At 28.7% G+C, this 19,767-nt stretch overlaps 1 protein-coding gene across 7 annotated transcripts in view; it reads left to right on the forward strand.

The window, feature by feature from the left end:
• Positions 1 to 19,767, forward strand: part of LOC121194170 (target of Nesh-SH3) — a 50,839-nt gene that overhangs the window by 26,098 nt on the left and 4,974 nt on the right. The gene's annotated exons all lie outside the window — the stretch shown is intronic.

The raw sequence follows: 19,767 nt of genomic DNA on the forward strand, positions 1-19,767 counted from the left end.
TCAAAATGTCATAAAAAACGTCATACGGCCGTAAGGCCTGAAAAAATGCCAAAAAAGGTCAAAAATTTTTTTGGACCTCAAAATGTCATAAAAAATGTCATACGGCCGTAAGGCATCAAAAAAAGTCGAATTTTTTTTTTACCTCAAAATGTCATGAAAAGCGTAATAGTATAGTAAGGCGTCAAAATCGGCCAAAAAAAGTCGAAATTTTTTTTGACCTCAAAATGTCATGAAAAACGTCATAGTATACTAAGACATCAAAAAATGACAAAAAAAAGTCAAAAAAATTTTTGACCTCAAAATGTCATGAAAAACGTCATAGTATAGTAAGGCGTCAAAATCGGCCAAAAAAAGTCGAAATTTTTTTTGACCTCAAAATGTCATGAAAGACGTCATAGTATAGTAAGGCGTGAAAAAATAACAAAAAAAGTCAAAAAAATTTTTGACCTCAAAATGTCATGAAAAACGTCATAGTATAGTAAGGCGTCAAAATCGGCCAAAAAAAGTCGAAATTTTTTTGGCCTCAAAATGTCATAAAAAACGTCATACGGCCGTAAGGCATCAAAAAATGACAAAAAAAATCAAAAATTTTTTTGACCTCAAAATGTCATGAAAAACGTCATAGTATAGTAAGGCGTCAAAATCGGCCAAAAAAAGTCGAAATTTTTTTCGACCTCAAAATGTCATAAAAAACGTCATAGTATAGTAAGACGTCAAAAAATGACAAAAAAAGTCGAAATTTTTTTTGACCTCAAAATGTCATGAAAGACGTCATAGTATAGTAAGGCGTGAAAAAATGACAAAAAAAAGTCAAAAATTTTTTTTACCTCAAAATGTCATGAAAAACGTCATACGGTCGTAAGGCATCAAAAAAAGACAAAAAAAGTCAAAAATTTTTTTGACCTCAAAATGTCATGAAAAACGTCATACGGCCGTAAGGCGTCAAAAAATGCCAAAAAAAGTCGAAATTTTTTTTGGACCTCAAAATGTCATAAAAAACGTCATACGGCCGTAAGGCCTGAAAAAATGCCAAAAAAGGTCAAAAATTTTTTTGGACCTCAAAATGTCATAAAAAATGTCATATGGCCGTAAGGCATCAAAAAAAGTCGAATTTTTTTTTTTACCTCAAAATGTCATGAAAAGCGTAATAGTATAGTAAGGCGTCAAAATCGGCCAAAAAAAGTCGAAATTTTTTTTGACCTCAAAATGTCATGAAAAACGTCATAGTATACTAAGGCGTCAAAAAATGACAAAAAAAGTCGAAATTTTTTTTGACCTCAAAATGTCATGAAAAACATCATAGTATAGTAAGGCGTCAAAATCGGCCAAAAAAAGTCGAAATTTTTTTCGACCTCAAAATGTCATAAAAAACGTCATAGTATAGTAAGACGTCAAAAAATGACAAAAAAAGTCGAAATTTTTTTTGACCTCAAAATGTCATGAAAGACGTCATACGGCCGTAAGGCATCAAAAAATGCCAAAAAAAGTCAAAAATTTTTTTTACCTCAAAATGTCATGAAAAACGTCATAGTATACTAAGACGTCAAAAAAATGCCAAAAAAAGTCAAATATTTTTTTGACCTCAAAATGTCATAAAAAACGTCATAGTATAGTAAGGCGTTTTTTTCAGGCAAAGAAAGTCAACATTTTTTTCGATCTCAAAATTTCATAAAAAACATCATAGTATAGTAAGGCGTTTTTTTCAGGCAAAAAAAGTCAACATTTTTTTCGACCTCAGAATGTCATAAAAAACGTCATAGTATAGTAAGGCTTCAAAATCGGACAAAAAAAGTCAAAATTTTTTTTGACCTCAAAATGTCATAAAAAACGTCATAGTATAGTAAGGCGTCAAAATCAGACGAAAAAAGTCAAAAAAATTTTCGACCTCAAAATGTCTTAAAAAATGTCATACGGCCGTAAGGCGTCAAAAAATGACAAAAAAAGTCAAAAATTTTTTTAACCTCAAAATGTCATTAAAAAACGTCATAGTATAGTAAGGCGTCAAAATCGGACAAAAAAAGTCAAAATTTTTTTTGACCTCAAAATTTTATAAAAAACGTCATAGTATAGTAAGGCGTTTTTTTCGGGCAAAAAAAGTCAAAAATTTTTTCGACCTCAGAATGTCATAAAAAACGTCATAGTATAGTAAGGCGTTTTTTTTCAGGCAAAAAAAGTCAAAAATTTTTTTGACCTCAAAATTTGATAAAAAACGTCATAGTATAGTATGGCGTTTTTTTCGGGCAAAAAAAGTCAAAATTTTTTTCGACCTCAAAATGTCATAAAAAACGTCATAGTATAGTATGCCGTTTTTTTCGGACAAAAAAAGTCAAAATTTTTTTCGACCTCAAAGTGTCATAAAAAACGTCATAGTATAGTAAGGCGTCAAAATCGGACAAAAAAAGTCAAAATTTTTTTTGACCTCAAAATGTCATAAAAAACGTCATACGGCCGTAAGGCGTCAAAAAATGACAAAAAAAGTCAACATTTTTTTTAACCTCAAAATGTCATAAAAAACGTCATAGTATAGTAAGGCGTCAAAATCGGACAAAAAAAGTCAAAATTTTTATTGACCTCAAAATTTGATAAAAAACGTCATAGTATAGTATGGCGTTTTTTTCGGGCAAAAAAAGTCAAAAATTTTTTCGACCTCAAAATGTCATAAAAAACGTCATAGTATAGTAAGGCGTTTTTTTCAGACAAAAAAAGTCAAAATTTTTTTTGACCTCAAAATTTTATAAAAAACGTCATAATATAGTAAGTCTTTCAAATCGGGCAAAAAAAGTCAAAATTTTTATTGACCTCAAAATTTGATAAAAAACGTCTTAGTATAGTATGGCGTTTTTTTCGGGCAAAAAAAGTCAAAATTTTTTTCGACCTCAAAATTTCATTAAAAACGTCATAGTATAGTAAGTCTTCAAAATCGGACAAAAAAAGTCAAAATTTTTTTTGACCTCAAAATGTCATAAAAAACGTCATACGGCCGTAAGGCGTCAAAAAATGACAAAAAAAGTCAAAATTTTTTTTAACCTCAAAATGTCATAAAAAACGTCATAGTATAGTAAGGCGTCAAAATCGGACAAAAAAAGTCAAAATTTTTATTGACCTCAAAATTTGATAAAAAACGTCATAGTATAGTATGGCGTTTTTTTCGGACAAAAAAAGTCAAAATTTTTATTGACCTCAAAATTTGATAAAAAACGTCTTAGTATAGTAAGGCGTTTTTTTCAGGCAAAAAAAGTCAAAATTTTTTTTGACCTCAAAATTTTATAAAAAACGTCATAGTATAGTAAGGCGTTTTTTTCAGGCAAAAAAAGTCAAAAATTTTTTCGACCTCAGAATGTCATAAAAAACGTCATAGTATAGTAAGGCGTCAAAATCGGACAAAAAAAGTCAAAATTTTTTTTGACCTCAAAATGTCATAAAAAATGTTATACGGCCGTAAGGCGTCAAAAAATGACAAAAAAAGTCAAAAATTTTTTTAACCTCAAAATGTCATAAAAAACGTCATAGTATAGTAAGGCGTCAAAATCGGACAAAAAAAGTCAAAATTTTTATTGACCTCAAAATTTGATAAAAACGTCATAGTATAGTATGCCGTTTTTTTCGGACAAAAAAAGTCAAAATTTTTTTCGACCTCAAAGTGTCATAAAAAACGTCATAGTATAGTAAGGCGTCAAAATCGGACAAAAAAAGTCAAAATTTTTTTTGACCTCAAAATGTCATAAAAAACGTCATACGGCCGTAAGGCGTCAAAAAATGACAAAAAAAGTCAACATTTTTTTTAACCTCAAAATGTCATAAAAAACGTCATAGTATAGTAAGGCGTCAAAATCGGACAAAAAAAGTCAAAATTTTTATTGACCTCAAAATTTGATAAAAAACGTCATAGTATAGTATGGCGTTTTTTTCGGGCAAAAAAAGTCAAAAAATTTTTCGACCTCAAAATGTCATAAAAAACGTCATAGTATAGTAAGGCGTTTTTTTCAGACAAAAAAAGTCAAAATTTTTTTTGACCTCAAAATTTTATAAAAAACGTCATAATATAGTAAGTCTTCAAAATCGGGCAAAAAAAGTCAAAATTTTTTTCGATCTGAAAATTTCATAAAAAACATCATAGTATAGTAAGGCGTTTTTTTCAGGCAAAAAAAGTCAAAAATTTTTTTGACCTCAAAATTTTATAAAAAACGTCATAGTATAGTAAGGCGTTTTTTTCGGGCAAAAAAAGTCAAAAAAATTTTCGACCTCAAAATGTCATTAAAAACGTCATAATATAGTAAGTCTTCAAAATCGGGCAAAAAAAGTCAAAATTTTTTTCGATCTGAAAATTTCATAAAAAACATCATAGTATAGTAAGGCGTTTTTTTCAGGCAAAAAAAGTCAAAATTTTTTTTGATCTCAAAATTTTATAAAAAACGTCATAGTATAGTAAGGCGTTTTTTTCGGGCAAAAAAAGTCAAAAAAATTTTCGACCTCAGAATGTCATAAAAAACGTCATAGTATAGTAAGGCGTTTTTTTCAGGCAAAAAAAGTCAAAATTTTTTTTGACCTCAAAATTTGATAAAAAACGTCATAGTATAGTATGGCCTTTTTTTCGGGCAAAAAAAGTCAAAAATTTTTTCGACCTCAAAATGTCATAAAAAACGTCAAAGTATAGTAAGGCGTTTTTTTCAGGCAAAAAAAGTCAAAAATTTTTTTGACCTCAAAATTTTATAAAAAAGGTCATAGTATAGTAAGGCGTTTTTTTCGGGCAAAAAAAGTAAAAAATTTTTTCGACCTCAGAATGTCATAAAAAACGTCATAGTATAGTAAGGCGTCAAAATCGGACAAAAAAAGTCAAAATTTTTTTTGACCTCAAAATGTCATAAAAAACGTTATACGGCCGTAAGGCGTCAAAAATGACAAAAAAAGTCAAAATTTTTTTTAACCTCAAAATGTCATAAAAAACGTCATAGTATAGTAAGGCGTCAAAATCGGACAAAAAAAGTCAAAATTTTTATTGACCTCAAAATTTGATAAAAAACGTCATAGTATAGTAAGGCGTTTTTTTCAGGCAAAAAAAGTCAAAATTTTTTTTGACCTCAAAATTTTATAAAAAACGTCATAGTATAGTAAGGCGTTTTTTTCGGGCAAAAAAAGTCAAAATTTTTTTTGACCTCAAAATTTGATAAAAAACGTCATAGTATAGTAAGGCGTTTTTTTCGGGCAAAAAAAGTCAAAAATTTTTTCGACCTCAAAATGTCATAAAAAACGTCATAGTATAGTAAGGCGTTTTTTTCAGGCAAAAAAAGTCAAAATTTTTTTCGACCTCAAAATGTCATAAAAACGTCATAGTTTAGTATGCCGTTTTTTTCGGGCAAAAAAAGTCAAAATTTTTTTCGACCTCAGAATGTCATAAAAAACGTCATAGTATAGTAAGGCGTCAAAATCAGACGAAAAAAGTCAAAAAAATTTTCGACCTCAAAATGTCATAGAAAATGTCATACGGCCGTAAGGCGTCAAAAAATGACAAAAAAAGTCAAAAAATTTTTTTAACCTCAAAATGTCATAAAAAACGTCATAGTATAGTAAGGCATCAAAACCCGGACAAAAAAAGTCAAAATTTTTATTGACCTCAAAATTTGATAAAAAACGTCTTAGTATAGTATGGCGTTTTTTTCGGGCAAAAAAAGTCAAAATTTTTTTCGACCTCAAAATTTCATTAAAAACGTCATAGTATAGTAAGTCTTCAAAATCGGACAAAAAAAGTCAAAATTTTTTTTGACCTCAAAATGTCATAAAAAACGTCATACGGCCGTAAGGCGTCAAAAAATGACAAAAAAAGTCAAAATTTTTTTTAACCTCAAAATGTCATAAAAAACGTCATAGTATAGTAAGGCGTCAAAATCGGACAAAAAAAGTCAAAATTTTTATTGACCTCAAAATTTGATAAAAAACGTCATAGTATAGTATGGCGTTTTTTTCGGACAAAAAAAGTCAAAATTTTTTTTGACCTCAAAATGTCATAAAAAACGTCATAGTATAGTAAGGCGTTTTTTTCAGGCAAAAAAAGTCAAAATTTTTTTTGACCTAAAAATTTTATAAAAAACGTCATAGTATAGTAAGGCGTTTTTTTCGGGCAAAAAAAGTCAAAAATTTTTTCGACCTCAGAATGTCATAAAAAACATCATAGTATAGTAAGGCGTCAAAATCGGACAAAAAAAGTCAAAATTTTTTTTGACCTCAAAATGTCATAAAAAACGTTATACGGCCGTAAGGCGTCAAAAAATGACAAAAAAAGTCAAAATTTTTTTTAACCTCAAAATGTCATAAAAAACGTCATAGTATAGTAAGGCGTCAAAATCGGACAAAAAAAGTAAAAATTTTTATTGACCTCAAAATTTGATAAAAACGTCATAGTATAGTATGCCGTTTTTTCGGACAAAAAAAGTCAAAATTTTTTTCGACCTCAAAGTGTCATAAAAAACGTCATAGTATAGTAAGGCGTCAAAATCGGACAAAAAAAGTCAAAATTTTTTTTGACCTCAAAATGTCATAAAAAACGTCATACGGCCGTAAGGCGTCAAAAAATGACAAAAAAAGTCAACATTTTTTTTAACCTCAAAATGTCATAAAAAACGTCATAGTATAGTAAGGCGTCAAAATCGGACAAAAAAAGTCAAAATTTTTATTGACCTCAAAATTTGATAAAAAACGTCATAGTATAGTATGGCGTTTTTTTTCGGGCAAAAAAAGTCAAAAATTTTTTCGACCTCAAAATGTCATAAAAAACGTCATAGTATAGTAAGGCGTTTTTTTCAGACAAAAAAAGTCAAAATTTTTTTTGACCTCAAAATTTTATAAAAAACGTCATAGTATAGTAAGGCGTTTTTTTCGGGCAAAAAAAGTAAAACATTTTTTCGACCTCAAAATGTCATAAAAAACATCATAGTATAGTAAGGGGTCAAAATCGGACAAAAAAAGTCAAAATTTTTTTTGACCTCAAAATGTCATAAAAAACGTCATACGGCCGTAAGGCGTCAAAAAATGACAAAAAAAGTCAAAAATTTTTTTAACCTCAAAATGTCATAAAAAACGTCATAGTATAGTAAGGCGTCAAAATCGGGAAAAAAAAGTCAAAATTTTTATTGACCTCAAAATTTTATAAAAAACGTCATAGTATAGTAAGGCGTTTTTTTCGGACAAAAAAAGTCAAAATTTTTTTTAACCTCAAAATGTCATAAAAAACGTCATAGTATAGTAAGGCGTCAAAATCGGACAAAAAAAGTCAAAATTTTTATTGACCTCAAAATTTTATGAAAAACGTCATAGTATAGTAAGGCGTTTTTTTCAGGCAAAAAAAGTCAAAATTTTTTTTGACCTCAAAATTTTATAAAAAACGTCATAGTATAGTAAGGCGTTTTTTTTCGGGCAAAAAAAGTCAAAAAAATTTTCGACCTCAGAATGTCATAAAAAACATCATAGTATAGTAAGGCGTTTTTTTCAGGCAAAAAAAGTCAAAATTTTTTTTGACCTCAAAATTTGATAAAAAACGTCATAGTATAGTATGGCGTTTTTTTCGGGCAAAAAAAGTCAAAATTTTTTTCGACCTCAGAATGTCATAAAAAACGTCATAGTATAGTAAGGCGTCAAAATCGGACAAAAAAGTCAAAATTTTTTTTGACCTCAAAATGTCATAAAAAACGTTATACGGCCGTAAGGCGTCAAAAAATGACAAAAAAAGTCAAAAATTTTTTTAACCTCAAAATGTCATAAAAAACGTCATAGTATAGTAAGGCGTTTTTTTCAGGCAAAAAAAGTCAAAAATTTTTTTGACCTCAAAATTTGATAAAAAATGTCATAGTATAGTAAGGCGTTTTTTCGGGCAAAAAAAGTAAAAAATTTTTTCGACCTCAGAATGTCATAAAAAACGTCATAGTATAGTAAGGCGTCAAAATCGGACAAAAAAAGTCAAAATTTTTTTTGACCTCAAAATGTCATAAAAAACGTTATACGGCCGTAAGGCGTCAAAAAATGACAAAAAAAGTCAAAATTTTTTTTAACCTCAAAATGTCATAAAAAACGTCATAGTATAGTAAGGCGTCAAAATCGGACAAAAAAAGTCTAAATTTTTTTTGACCTCAAAATGTCATAAAAAACGTCATAGTATAGTAAGGCGTCAAAATCGGACAAAAAAAGTCAAAATTTTTTTTGACCTCAAAATGTCATAAAAAACGTCATACGGCCGTAAGGCGTCAAAAAATGACAAAAAAAGTCAAAAATTTTTTTAACCTCAAAATGTCATAAAAAACGTCATAGTATAGTAAGGCGTCAAAACCCGGACAAAAAAAGTCAAAATTTTTATTGACCTCAAAATTTGATAAAAAACGTCTTAGTATAGTATGGCGTTTTTTTCGGGCAAAAAAAGTCAAAATTTTTTTCGACCTCAAAATGTCATTAAAAACGTCATAGTATAGTAAGTCTTCAAAATCGGGCAAAAAAAGTCAAAATTTTTTTCGATCTCAAAATTTCATAAAAAACATCATAGTATAGTAAGGCGTTTTTTTCAGGCAAAAAAAGTCAAAATTTTTTTCGACCTCAAAATGTCATAAAAAACGTCATAGTATAGTAAGGCGTTTTTTTCAGGCAAAAAAAGTCAAAATTTTTTTTGACCTCAAAATTTTATAAAAAACGTCATAGTATAGTAAGGCGTTTTTTTCGGGCAAAAAAAGTCAAAAATTTTTTCGACCTCAAAATGTCATAAAAAACGTCATAGTATAGTAAGGGGTCAAAATCGGACAAAAAAAGTCCAAATTTTTTTTGACCTCAAAATGTCATAGAAAATGTCATACGGCCGTAAGGCGTCAAAAAATGACAAAAAAAGTCAAAATTTTTTTTAACCTCAAAATGTCATAAAAAACGTCATAGTATAGTAAGGCGTCAAAATCGGACAAAAAAAGTCAAAAATTTTTTTGACCTCAAAATGTCATAAAAAACGTCATAGTATAGTAAGGCGTCAAAATCGGACAAAAAAAGTCAAAAAATTTTTCGACCTCAAAATGTCATAAAAAACGTCATAGTATAGTAAGGCGTCAAAATCGGACAAAAAAAGTCAAAATTTTTTTTGACCTCAAAATGTCATAAAAAACGTTATACGGCCGTAAGGCGTCAAAAAATGACAAAAAAAGTCAAAATTTTTTTTAACCTCAAAATGTCATAAAAAACGTCATAGTATAGTAAGGCGTCAAAATCGGACAAAAAAAGTCTAAATTTTTTTTGACCTCAAAATGTCATAAAAAACGTCATAGTATAGTAAGGCGTCAAAATCGGACAAAAAAAGTCAAAATTTTTTTTGACCTCAAAATGTCATAAAAAACGTCATACGGCCGTAAGGCGTCAAAAAATGACAAAAAAAGTCAAAAATTTTTTTAACCTCAAAATGTCATAAAAAACGTCATAGTATAGTAAGGCGTCAAAACCCGGACAAAAAAAGTCAAAATTTTTATTGACCTCAAAATTTGATAAAAAACGTCTTAGTATAGTATGGCGTTTTTTTCGGGCAAAAAAAGTCAAAATTTTTTTCGACCTCAAAATGTCATTAAAAACGTCATAGTATAGTAAGTCTTCAAAATCGGGCAAAAAAAGTCAAAATTTTTTTCGATCTCAAAATTTCATAAAAAACATCATAGTATAGTAAGGCGTTTTTTTCAGGCAAAAAAAGTCAAAATTTTTTTCGACCTCAAAATGTCATAAAAAACGTCATAGTATAGTAAGGCGTTTTTTTCAGGCAAAAAAAGTCAAAATTTTTTTTGACCTCAAAATTTTATAAAAAACGTCATAGTATAGTAAGGCGTTTTTTTCGGGCAAAAAAAGTCAAAAATTTTTTCGACCTCAAAATGTCATAAAAAACGTCATAGTATAGTAAGGGGTCAAAATCGGACAAAAAAAGTCCAAATTTTTTTTGACCTCAAAATGTCATAGAAAATGTCATACGGCCGTAAGGCGTCAAAAAATGACAAAAAAAGTCAAAATTTTTTTTAACCTCAAAATGTCATAAAAAACGTCATAGTATAGTAAGGCGTCAAAATCGGACAAAAAAAGTCAAAAATTTTTTTGACCTCAAAATGTCATAAAAAACGTCATAGTATAGTAAGGCGTCAAAATCGGACAAAAAAAGTCAAAAAATTTTTCGACCTCAAAATGTCATAAAAAACGTCATAGTATAGTAAGGCGTCAAAATCGGACAAAAAAAGTCAAAATTTTTTTTGACCTCAAAATTTTATAAAAAACGTCATAGTATAGTAAGGCGTTTTTTTCGGGCAAAAAAAGTCAAAAATTTTTTCGACCTCAAAATGTCATAAAAAACGTCATAGTATAGTAATGGGTCAAAATCGGACAAAAAAAGTCCAAATTTTTTTTGACCTCAAAATGTCATAGAAAATGTCATACGGCCGTAAGGCGTCAAAATCGGACAAAAAAAGTCAAAATTTTTTTTAACCTCAAAATGTCATAAAAAACGTCATAGTATAGTAAGGCGTCAAAATCGGACAAAAAAAGTCAAAATTTTTTTTAACCTCAAAATGTCATAAAAAACGTCATAGTTTAGTATGCCGTTTTTTTCGGACAAAAAAAGTCAAAATTTTTTTCGACCTCAAAATGTCATAAAAAACGTCATAGTATAGTAAGGCGTCAAAATCAGACGAAAAAAGTCAAAAAATTTTTCGACCTCAAAATGTCATAGAAAACGTCATACGACCGTAAGGCGTCAAAAAATGACAAAAAAAGTCAAAAAAATTTTTTAACCTCAAAATGTCATAAAAAACGTCATAGTATAGTAAGGCGTCAAAACCCGGACAAAAAAAGTCAAAATTTTTATTGACCTCAAAATTTGATAAAAAACGTCTTAGTATAGTATGGCGTTTTTTTCGGGCAAAAAAAGTCAAAATTTTTTTCGACCTCAAAATGTCATTAAAAACGTCATAGTATAGTAAGTCTTCAAAATCGGACAAAAAAAGTCAAAATTTTTTTTGACCTCAAAATGTCATAAAAAACGTCATACGGCCGTAAGGCGTCAAAAAATGACAAAAAAAGTCAAAATTTTTTTTAACCTCAAAATGTCATAAAAAACGTCATAGTATAGTAAGGCGTCAAAATCGGACAAAAAAAGTCAAAATTTTTATTGACCTCAAAATTTGATAAAAAACGTCATAGTATAGTATGGCGTTTTTTTCGGACAAAAAAAGTCAAAAAATTTTTCGACCTCAAAATGTCATAAAAAACGTCATAGTATAGTAAGGCGTTTTTTTCAGGCAAAAAAAGTCAAAATTTTTTTCGACCTCAAAATGTCATAAAAACGTCATAGTCTAGTATGCCGTTTTTTTCGGACAAAAAAAGTCAAAAATTTTTTCGACCTCAGAATGTCATAAAAAACGTCATAGTATAGTAAGGCGTCAAAATCAGACGAAAAAAGTCAAAAAAATTTTCGACCTCAAAATGTCATAGAAAACGTCATACGGCCGTAAGGCGTCAAAAAATGACAAAAAAAGTCAAAAAAATTTTTTAACCTCAAAATGTCATAAAAAACGTCATAGTATAGTAAGGCATCAAAACCCGGACAAAAAAAGTCAAAATTTTTATTGACCTCAAAATTTGATAAAAAACGTCTTAGTATAGTATGGCGTTTTTTTCGGGCAAAAAAAGTCAAAATTTTTTTCGACCTCAAAATTTCATTAAAAACGTCATAGTATAGTAAGTCTTCAAAATCGGACAAAAAAAGTCAAAATTTTTTTTGACCTCAAAATGTCATAAAAAACGTCATACGGCCGTAAGGCGTCAAAAAATGACAAAAAAAGTCAAAATTTTTTTTAACCTCAAAATGTCATAAAAAACGTCATAGTATAGTAAGGCGTCAAAATCGGACAAAAAAAGTCAAAATTTTTATTGACCTCAAAATTTGATAAAAAACGTCATAGTATAGTATGGCGTTTTTTTCGGACAAAAAAAGTCAAAATTTTTTTTGACCTCAAAATGTCATAAAAAACGTCATAGTATAGTAAGGCGTTTTTTTCAGGCAAAAAAAGTCAAAATTTTTTTTGACCTCAAAATTTTATAAAAAACGTCATAGTATAGTAAAGCGTTTTTTTCGGGCAAAAAAAGTCAAAAATTTTTTCGACCTCAGAATGTCATAAAAAACATCATAGTATAGTAAGGCGTCAAAATCGGACAAAAAAAGTCAAAATTTTTTTTGACCTCAAAATGTCATAAAAAACGTTATACGGCCGTAAGGCATCAAAAAATGACAAAAAAAGTCAACATTTTTTTTAACCTCAAAATGTCATAAAAAACGTCATAGTATAGTAAGGCGTCAAAATCGGACAAAAAAAGTCAAAATTTTTATTGACCTCAAAATTTGATAAAAACGTCATAGTATAGTATGCCGTTTTTTTCGGACAAAAAAAGTCAAAATTTTTTTCGACCTCAAAGTGTCATAAAAAACGTCATAGTATAGTAAGGCGTCAAAATCGGACAAAAAAAGTCAAAATTTTTTTTGACATCAAAATGTCATAAAAAACGTCATACGGCCGTAAGGCGTCAAAAAATGACAAAAAAAGTCAACATTTTTTTTAACCTCAAAATGTCATAAAAAACGTCATAGTATAGTAAGGCGTCAAAATCGGACAAAAAAAGTCAAAATTTTTATTGACCTCAAAATTTGATAAAAAACGTCATAGTATAGTATGGCGTTTTTTTCGGGCAAAAAAAGTCAAAAATTTTTTCGACCTCAAAATGTCATAAAAAACGTCATAGTATAGTAAGGCGTGTTTTTCAGACAAAAAAAGTCAAAATTTTTTTTGACCTCAAAATTTTATAAAAAACGTCATAGTATAGTAAGGCGTTTTTTTCGGGCAAAAAAAGTAAAAAATTTTTTCGACCTCAAAATGTCATAAAAAAACATCATAGTATAGTAAGGGGTCAAAATCGGACAAAAAAAGTCAAAATTTTTTTTGACCTCAAAATGTCATAGAAAATGTCATACGGCCGTAAGGCGTCAAAAAATGACAAAAAAAGTCAAAATTTTTTTCGACCTCAAAATGTCATAAAAAACGTCATAGTATAGTAAGGCGTCAAAATCGGACAAAAAAAGTCAAAATTTTTTTTTACCTCAAAATGTCATAAAAAACGTCATACGGCCGTAAGGCGTCAAAAAATGACAAAAAAAGTCAAAAATTTTTTTAACCTCAAAATGTCATAAAAAACGTCATAGTATAGTAAGGCGTCAAAATCGGGAAAAAAAAGTCAAAATTTTTATTGACCTCAAAATTTTATAAAAAACGTCATAGTATAGTAAGGCATTTTTTTCGGACAAAAAAAGTCAAAAATTTTTTCGACCTCAGAATGTCATAAAAAACGTCATAGTATAGTAAGGCGTCAAAATCGGACAAAAAAAGTCAAAAAATTTTTTAACCTCAAAATGTCATAAAAAACGTCATAGTATAGTAAGGCGTCAAAATCGGACAAAAAAAGTAAAAATTTTTATTGACCTCAAAATTTTATAAAAAACGTCATAGTATAGTAAGGCGTTTTTTTCAGGCAAAAAAAGTCAAAATTTTTTTTGACCTCAAAATTTTATAAAAAACGTCATAGTATAGTAAGGCGTTTTTTTTCGGGCAAAAAAAGTCAAAAAAATTTTCGACCTCAGAATGTCATAAAAAACGTCATAGTATAGTAAGGCGTTTTTTTCAGGCAAAAAAAGTCAAAATTTTTTTTGACCTCAAAATTTGATAAAAAACGTCATAGTATAGTATGGCGTTTTTTTCGGGCAAAAAAAGTCAAAATTTTTTTCGACCTCAGAATGTCATAAAAAACGTCATAGTATAGTAAGGCGTCAAAATCGGACAAAAAAAGTCAAAATTTTTTTTGACCTCAAAATGTCATAAAAAACGTTATACGGCCGTAAGGCGTCAAAAAATGACAAAAAAAGTCAAAAATTTTTTTAACCTCAAAATGTCATAAAAAACGTCATAGTATAGTAAGGCGTTTTTTTCAGGCAAAAAAAGTCAAAAATTTTTTTGACCTCAAAATTTGATAAAAAATGTCATAGTATAGTAAGGCGTTTTTTTCGGGCAAAAAAAGTAAAAAATTTTTTCGACCTCAGAATGTCATAAAAAACGTCATAGTATAGTAAGGCGTCAAAATCGGACAAAAAAAGTCAAAATTTTTTTTGACCTCAAAATGTCATAAAAAACGTTATACGGCCGTAAGGCGTCAAAAAATGACAAAAAAAGTCAAAATTTTTTTTAACCTCAAAATGTCATAAAAAACGTCATAGTATAGTAAGGCGTCAAAACCCGGACAAAAAAAGTCAAAATTTTTATTGACCTCAAAATTTGATAAAAAACGTCTTAGTATAGTATGGCGTTTTTTTCGGGCAAAAAAAGTCAAAATTTTTTTCGACCTCAAAATGTCATTAAAAACGTCATAATATAGTAAGTCTTCAAAATCGGGCAAAAAAAGTCAAAATTTTTTTCGATCTGAAAATTTCATAAAAAACATCATAGTATAGTAAGGCGTTTTTTTCAGGCAAAAAAAGTCAAAATTTTTTTTGACCTCAAAATTTTATAAAAAACGTCATAGTATAGTAAGGCGTTTTTTTCGGGCAAAAAAAGTCAAAAAAATTTTCGACCTCAGAATGTCATAAAAAACGTCATAGTATAGTAAGGCGTTTTTTTCAGGCAAAAAAAGTCAAAATTTTTTTTGACCTCAAAATTTGATAAAAAACGTCATAGTATAGTATGGCCTTTTTTTCGGGCAAAAAAAGTCAAAAATTTTTTCGACCTCAAAATGTCATAAAAAACGTCAAAGTATAGTAAGGCGTTTTTTTCAGGCAAAAAAAGTCAAAAATTTTTTTGACCTCAAAATTTTATAAAAAATGTCATAGTATAGTAAGGCGTTTTTTTCGGGCAAAAAAAAAGTAAAAAATTTTTTCGACCTCAGAATGTCATAAAAAACGTCATAGTATAGTAAGGCGTCAAAATCGGACAAAAAAAGTCAAAATTTTTTTTGACCTCAAAATGTCATAAAAAATGTTATACGGCCGTAAGGCGTCAAAAAATGACAAAAAAAGTCAAAATTTTTTTTAACCTCAAAATGTCATAAAAAACGTCATAGTATAGTAAGGCGTCAAAATCGGACAAAAAAAGTCAAAATTTTTATTGACCTCAAAATTTGATAAAAAACGTCATAGTATAGTAAGGCGTTTTTTTCAGGCAAAAAAAGTCAAAATTTTTTTTGACCTCAAAATTTTATAAAAAACGTCATAGTATAGTAAGGCGTTTTTTTCAGGCAAAAAAAGTCAAAATTTTTTTTGACCTCAAAATTTGATAAAAAACGTCATAGTATAGTAAGGCGTTTTTTTCGGGCAAAAAAAGTCAAAAATTTTTTCGACCTCAAAATGTCATAAAAAACGTCATAGTATAGTAAGGCGTTTTTTTCAGGCAAAAAAAGTCAAAATTTTTTTCGACCTCAAAATGTCATAAAAACGTCATAGTCTAGTATGCCGTTTTTTTCGGACAAAAAAAGTCAAAATTTTTTTCGACCTCAGAATGTCATAAAAAACGTCATAGTATAGTAAGGCGTCAAAATCGGACGAAAAAAGTCAAAAAAATTTTCGACCTCAAAATGTCATAGAAAACGTCATACGGCCGTAAGGCGTCAAAAAATGACAAAAAAAGTCAAAAAAATTTTTTAACCTCAAAATGTCATAAAAAACGTCATAGTATAGTAAGGCATCAAAACCCGGACAAAAAAAGTCAAAATTTTTATTGACCTCAAAATTTGATAAAAAACGTCTTAGTATAGTATGGCGTTTTTTTCGGGCAAAAAAAGTCAAAATTTTTTTCGACCTCAAAATTTCATTAAAAACGTCATAGTATAGTAAGTCTTCAAAATCGGACAAAAAAAGTCAAAATTTTTTTTGACCTCAAAATGTCATAAAAAACGTCATACGGCCGTAAGGCGTCAAAAAATGACAAAAAAAGTCAAAATTTTTTTTAACCTCAAAATGTCATAAAAAACGTCATAGTATAGTAAGGCGTCAAAATCGGACAAAAAAAGTCAAAATTTTTATTGACCTCAAAATTTGATAAAAAACGTCATAGTATAGTATGGCGTTTTTTTCGGACAAAAAAAGTCAAAATTTTTTTTGACCTCAAAATGTCATAAAAAACGTCATAGTATAGTAAGGCGTTTTTTTCAGGCAAAAAAAGTCAAAATTTTTTTTGACCTCAAAATTTTATAAAAAACGTCATAGTATAGTAAAGCGTTTTTTTCGGGCAAAAAAAGTCAAAAATTTTTTCGACCTCAGAATGTCATAAAAAACATCATAGTATAGTAAGGCGTCAAAATCGGACAAAAAAAGTCAAAATTTTTTTTGACCTCAAAATGTCATAAAAAACGTTATACGGCCGTAAGGCATCAAAAAATGACAAAAAAAGTCAACATTTTTTTTAACCTCAAAATGTCATAAAAAACGTCATAGTATAGTAAGGCGTCAAAATCGGACAAAAAAAGTCAAAATTTTTATTGACCTCAAAATTTGATAAAAACGTCATAGTATAGTATGCCGTTTTTTTCGGACAAAAAAAGTCAAAATTTTTTTCGACCTCAAAGTGTCATAAAAAACGTCATAGTATAGTAAGGCGTCAAAATCGGACAAAAAAAGTCAAAATTTTTTTTGACATCAAAATGTCATAAAAAACGTCATACGGCCGTAAGGCGTCAAAAAATGACAAAAAAAGTCAACATTTTTTTTAACCTCAAAATGTCATAAAAAACGTCATAGTATAGTAAGGCGTCAAAATCGGACAAAAAAAGTCAAAATTTTTATTGACCTCAAAATTTGATAAAAAACGTCATAGTATAGTATGGCGTTTTTTTCGGGCAAAAAAAGTCAAAAATTTTTTCGACCTCAAAATGTCATAAAAAACGTCATAGTATAGTAAGGCGTGTTTTTCAGACAAAAAAAGTCAAAATTTTTTTTGACCTCAAAATTTTATAAAAAACGTCATAGTATAGTAAGGCGTTTTTTTCGGGCAAAAAAAGTAAAAAATTTTTTCGACCTCAAAATGTCATAAAAAAACATCATAGTATAGTAAGGGGTCAAAATCGGACAAAAAAAGTCAAAAATTTTTTTGACCTCAAAATGTCATAGAAAATGTCATACGGCCGTAAGGCGTCAAAAAATGACAAAAAAAGTCAAAATTTTTTTCGACCTCAAAATGTCATAAAAAACGTCATAGTATAGTAAGGCGTCAAAATCGGACAAAAAAAGTCAAAATTTTTTTTTACCCCAAAATGTCATAAAAAACGTCATACGGCCGTAAGGCGTCAAAAAATGACAAAAAAAGTCAAAAATTTTTTTAACCTCAAAATGTCATAAAAAACGTCATAGTATAGTAAGGCGTCAAAATCGGGAAAAAAAAGTCAAAATTTTTATTGACCTCAAAATTTTATAAAAAACGTCATAGTATAGTAAGGCATTTTTTTCGGACAAAAAAAGTCAAAAATTTTTTCGACCTCAGAATGTCATAAAAAACGTCATAGTATAGTAAGGCGTCAAAATCGGACAAAAAAAGTCAAAAATTTTTTTAACCTCAAAATGTCATAAAAAACGTCATAGTATAGTAAGGCGTCAAAATCGGACAAAAAAAGTAAAAATTTTTATTGACCTCAAAATTTTATAAAAAACGTCATAGTATAGTAAGGCGTTTTTTTCAGGCAAAAAAAGTCAAAATTTTTTTTGACCTCAAAATTTTATAAAAAACGTCATAGTATAGTAAGGCGTTTTTTTTCGGGCAAAAAAAGTCAAAAAAATTTTCGACCTCAGAATGTCATAAAAAACGTCATAGTATAGTAAGGCGTTTTTTTCAGGCAAAAAAAGTCAAAATTTTTTTTGACCTCAAAATTTGATAAAAAACGTCATAGTATAGTATGGCGTTTTTTTCGGGCAAAAAAAGTCAAAATTTTTTTCGACCTCAGAATGTCATAAAAAACGTCATAGTATAGTAAGGCGTCAAAATCGGACAAAAAAAGTCAAAATTTTTTTTGACCTCAAAATGTCATAAAAAACGTTATACGGCCGTAAGGCGTCAAAAAATGACAAAAAAAGTCAAAAATTTTTTTAACCTCAAAATGTCATAAAAAACGTCATAGTATAGTAAGGCGTTTTTTTCAGGCAAAAAAAGTCAAAAATTTTTTTGACCTCAAAATTTGATAAAAAATGTCATAGTATAGTAAGGCGTTTTTTTCGGGCAAAAAAAGTAAAAAATTTTTTCGACCTCAGAATGTCATAAAAAACGTCATAGTATAGTAAGGCGTCAAAATCGGACAAAAAAAGTCAAAAATTTTTTTGACCTCAAAATGTCATAAAAAACGTTATACGGCCGTAAGGCGTCAAAAAATGACAAAAAAAGTCAAAATTTTTTTTAACCTCAAAATGTCATAAAAAACGTCATAGTATAGTAAGGCGTCAAAATCCGGACAAAAAAAGTCAAAATTTTTATTGACCTCAAAATTTGATAAAAAACGTCTTAGTATAGTATGGCGTTTTTTTCGGGCAAAAAAAGTCAAAATTTTTTTCGACCTCAAAATTTCATTAAAAACGTCATAGTATAGTAAGTCTTCAAAATCGGACAAAAAAAGTCAAAATTTTTTTTGACCTCAAAATGTCATAAAAAACGTCATACGGCCGTAAGGCGTCAAAAAATGACAAAAAAAGTCAAAATTTTTTTTAACCTCAAAATGTCATAAAAAACGTCATAGTATAGTAAGGCGTCAAAATCGGACAAAAAAAGTCAAAATTTTTATTGACCTCAAAATTTGATAAAAAACGTCATAGTATAGTATGGCGTTTTTTTCGGACAAAAAAAGTCAAAATTTTTTTTAACCTCAAAATGTCATAAAAAACGTCATAGTATAGTAAGGCGTCAAAATCGGACAAAAAAAGTCTAAATTTTTTTTGACCTCAAAATGTCATAAAAAACGTCATAGTTTAGTATGCCGTTTTTTTCGGACAAAAAAAGTCAAAATTTTTTTTAACCTCAAAATGTCATAAAAAACGTCATAGTATAGTAAGGCGTCAAAATCGGACAAAAAAAGTCAAAATTTTTTTTGACCTCAAAATGTCATAAAAAACGTCATACGGCCGTAAGGCGTCAAAAAATGACAAAAAAAGTCAAAAATTTTTTTAACCTCAAAATGTCATAAAAAACGTCATAGTATAGTAAGGCGTCAAAACCCGGACAAAAAAAGTCAAAATTTTTATTGACCTCAAAATTTGATAAAAAACGTCTTAGTATAGTATGGCGTTTTTTTCGGGCAAAAAAAGTCAAAATTTTTTTCGACCTCAAAATGTCATTAAAAACGTCATAGTATAGTAAGTCTTCAAAATCGGGCAAAAAAAGTCAAAATTTTTTTCGATCTCAAAATTTCATAAAAAACATCATAGTATAGTAAGGCGTTTTTTTCAGGCAAAAAAAGTCAAAATTTTTTTCGACCTCAAAATGTCATAAAAAACGTCATAGTATAGTAAGGCGTTTTTTTCAGGCAAAAAAAGTCAAAATTTTTTTTGACCTCAAAATTTTATAAAAAACGTCATAGTATAGTAAGGCGTTTTTTTCGGGCAAAAAAAGTCAAAAATTTTTTCGACCTCAAAATGTCATAAAAAACGTCATAGTATAGTAAGGGGTCAAAATCGGACAAAAAAAGTCCAAATTTTTTTTGACCTCAAAATGT

This window comes from Toxotes jaculatrix, chromosome 15, assembly GCF_017976425.1.
Source record: "Toxotes jaculatrix isolate fToxJac2 chromosome 15, fToxJac2.pri, whole genome shotgun sequence".
NCBI lineage: Eukaryota > Metazoa > Chordata > Actinopteri > Toxotidae > Toxotes > Toxotes jaculatrix.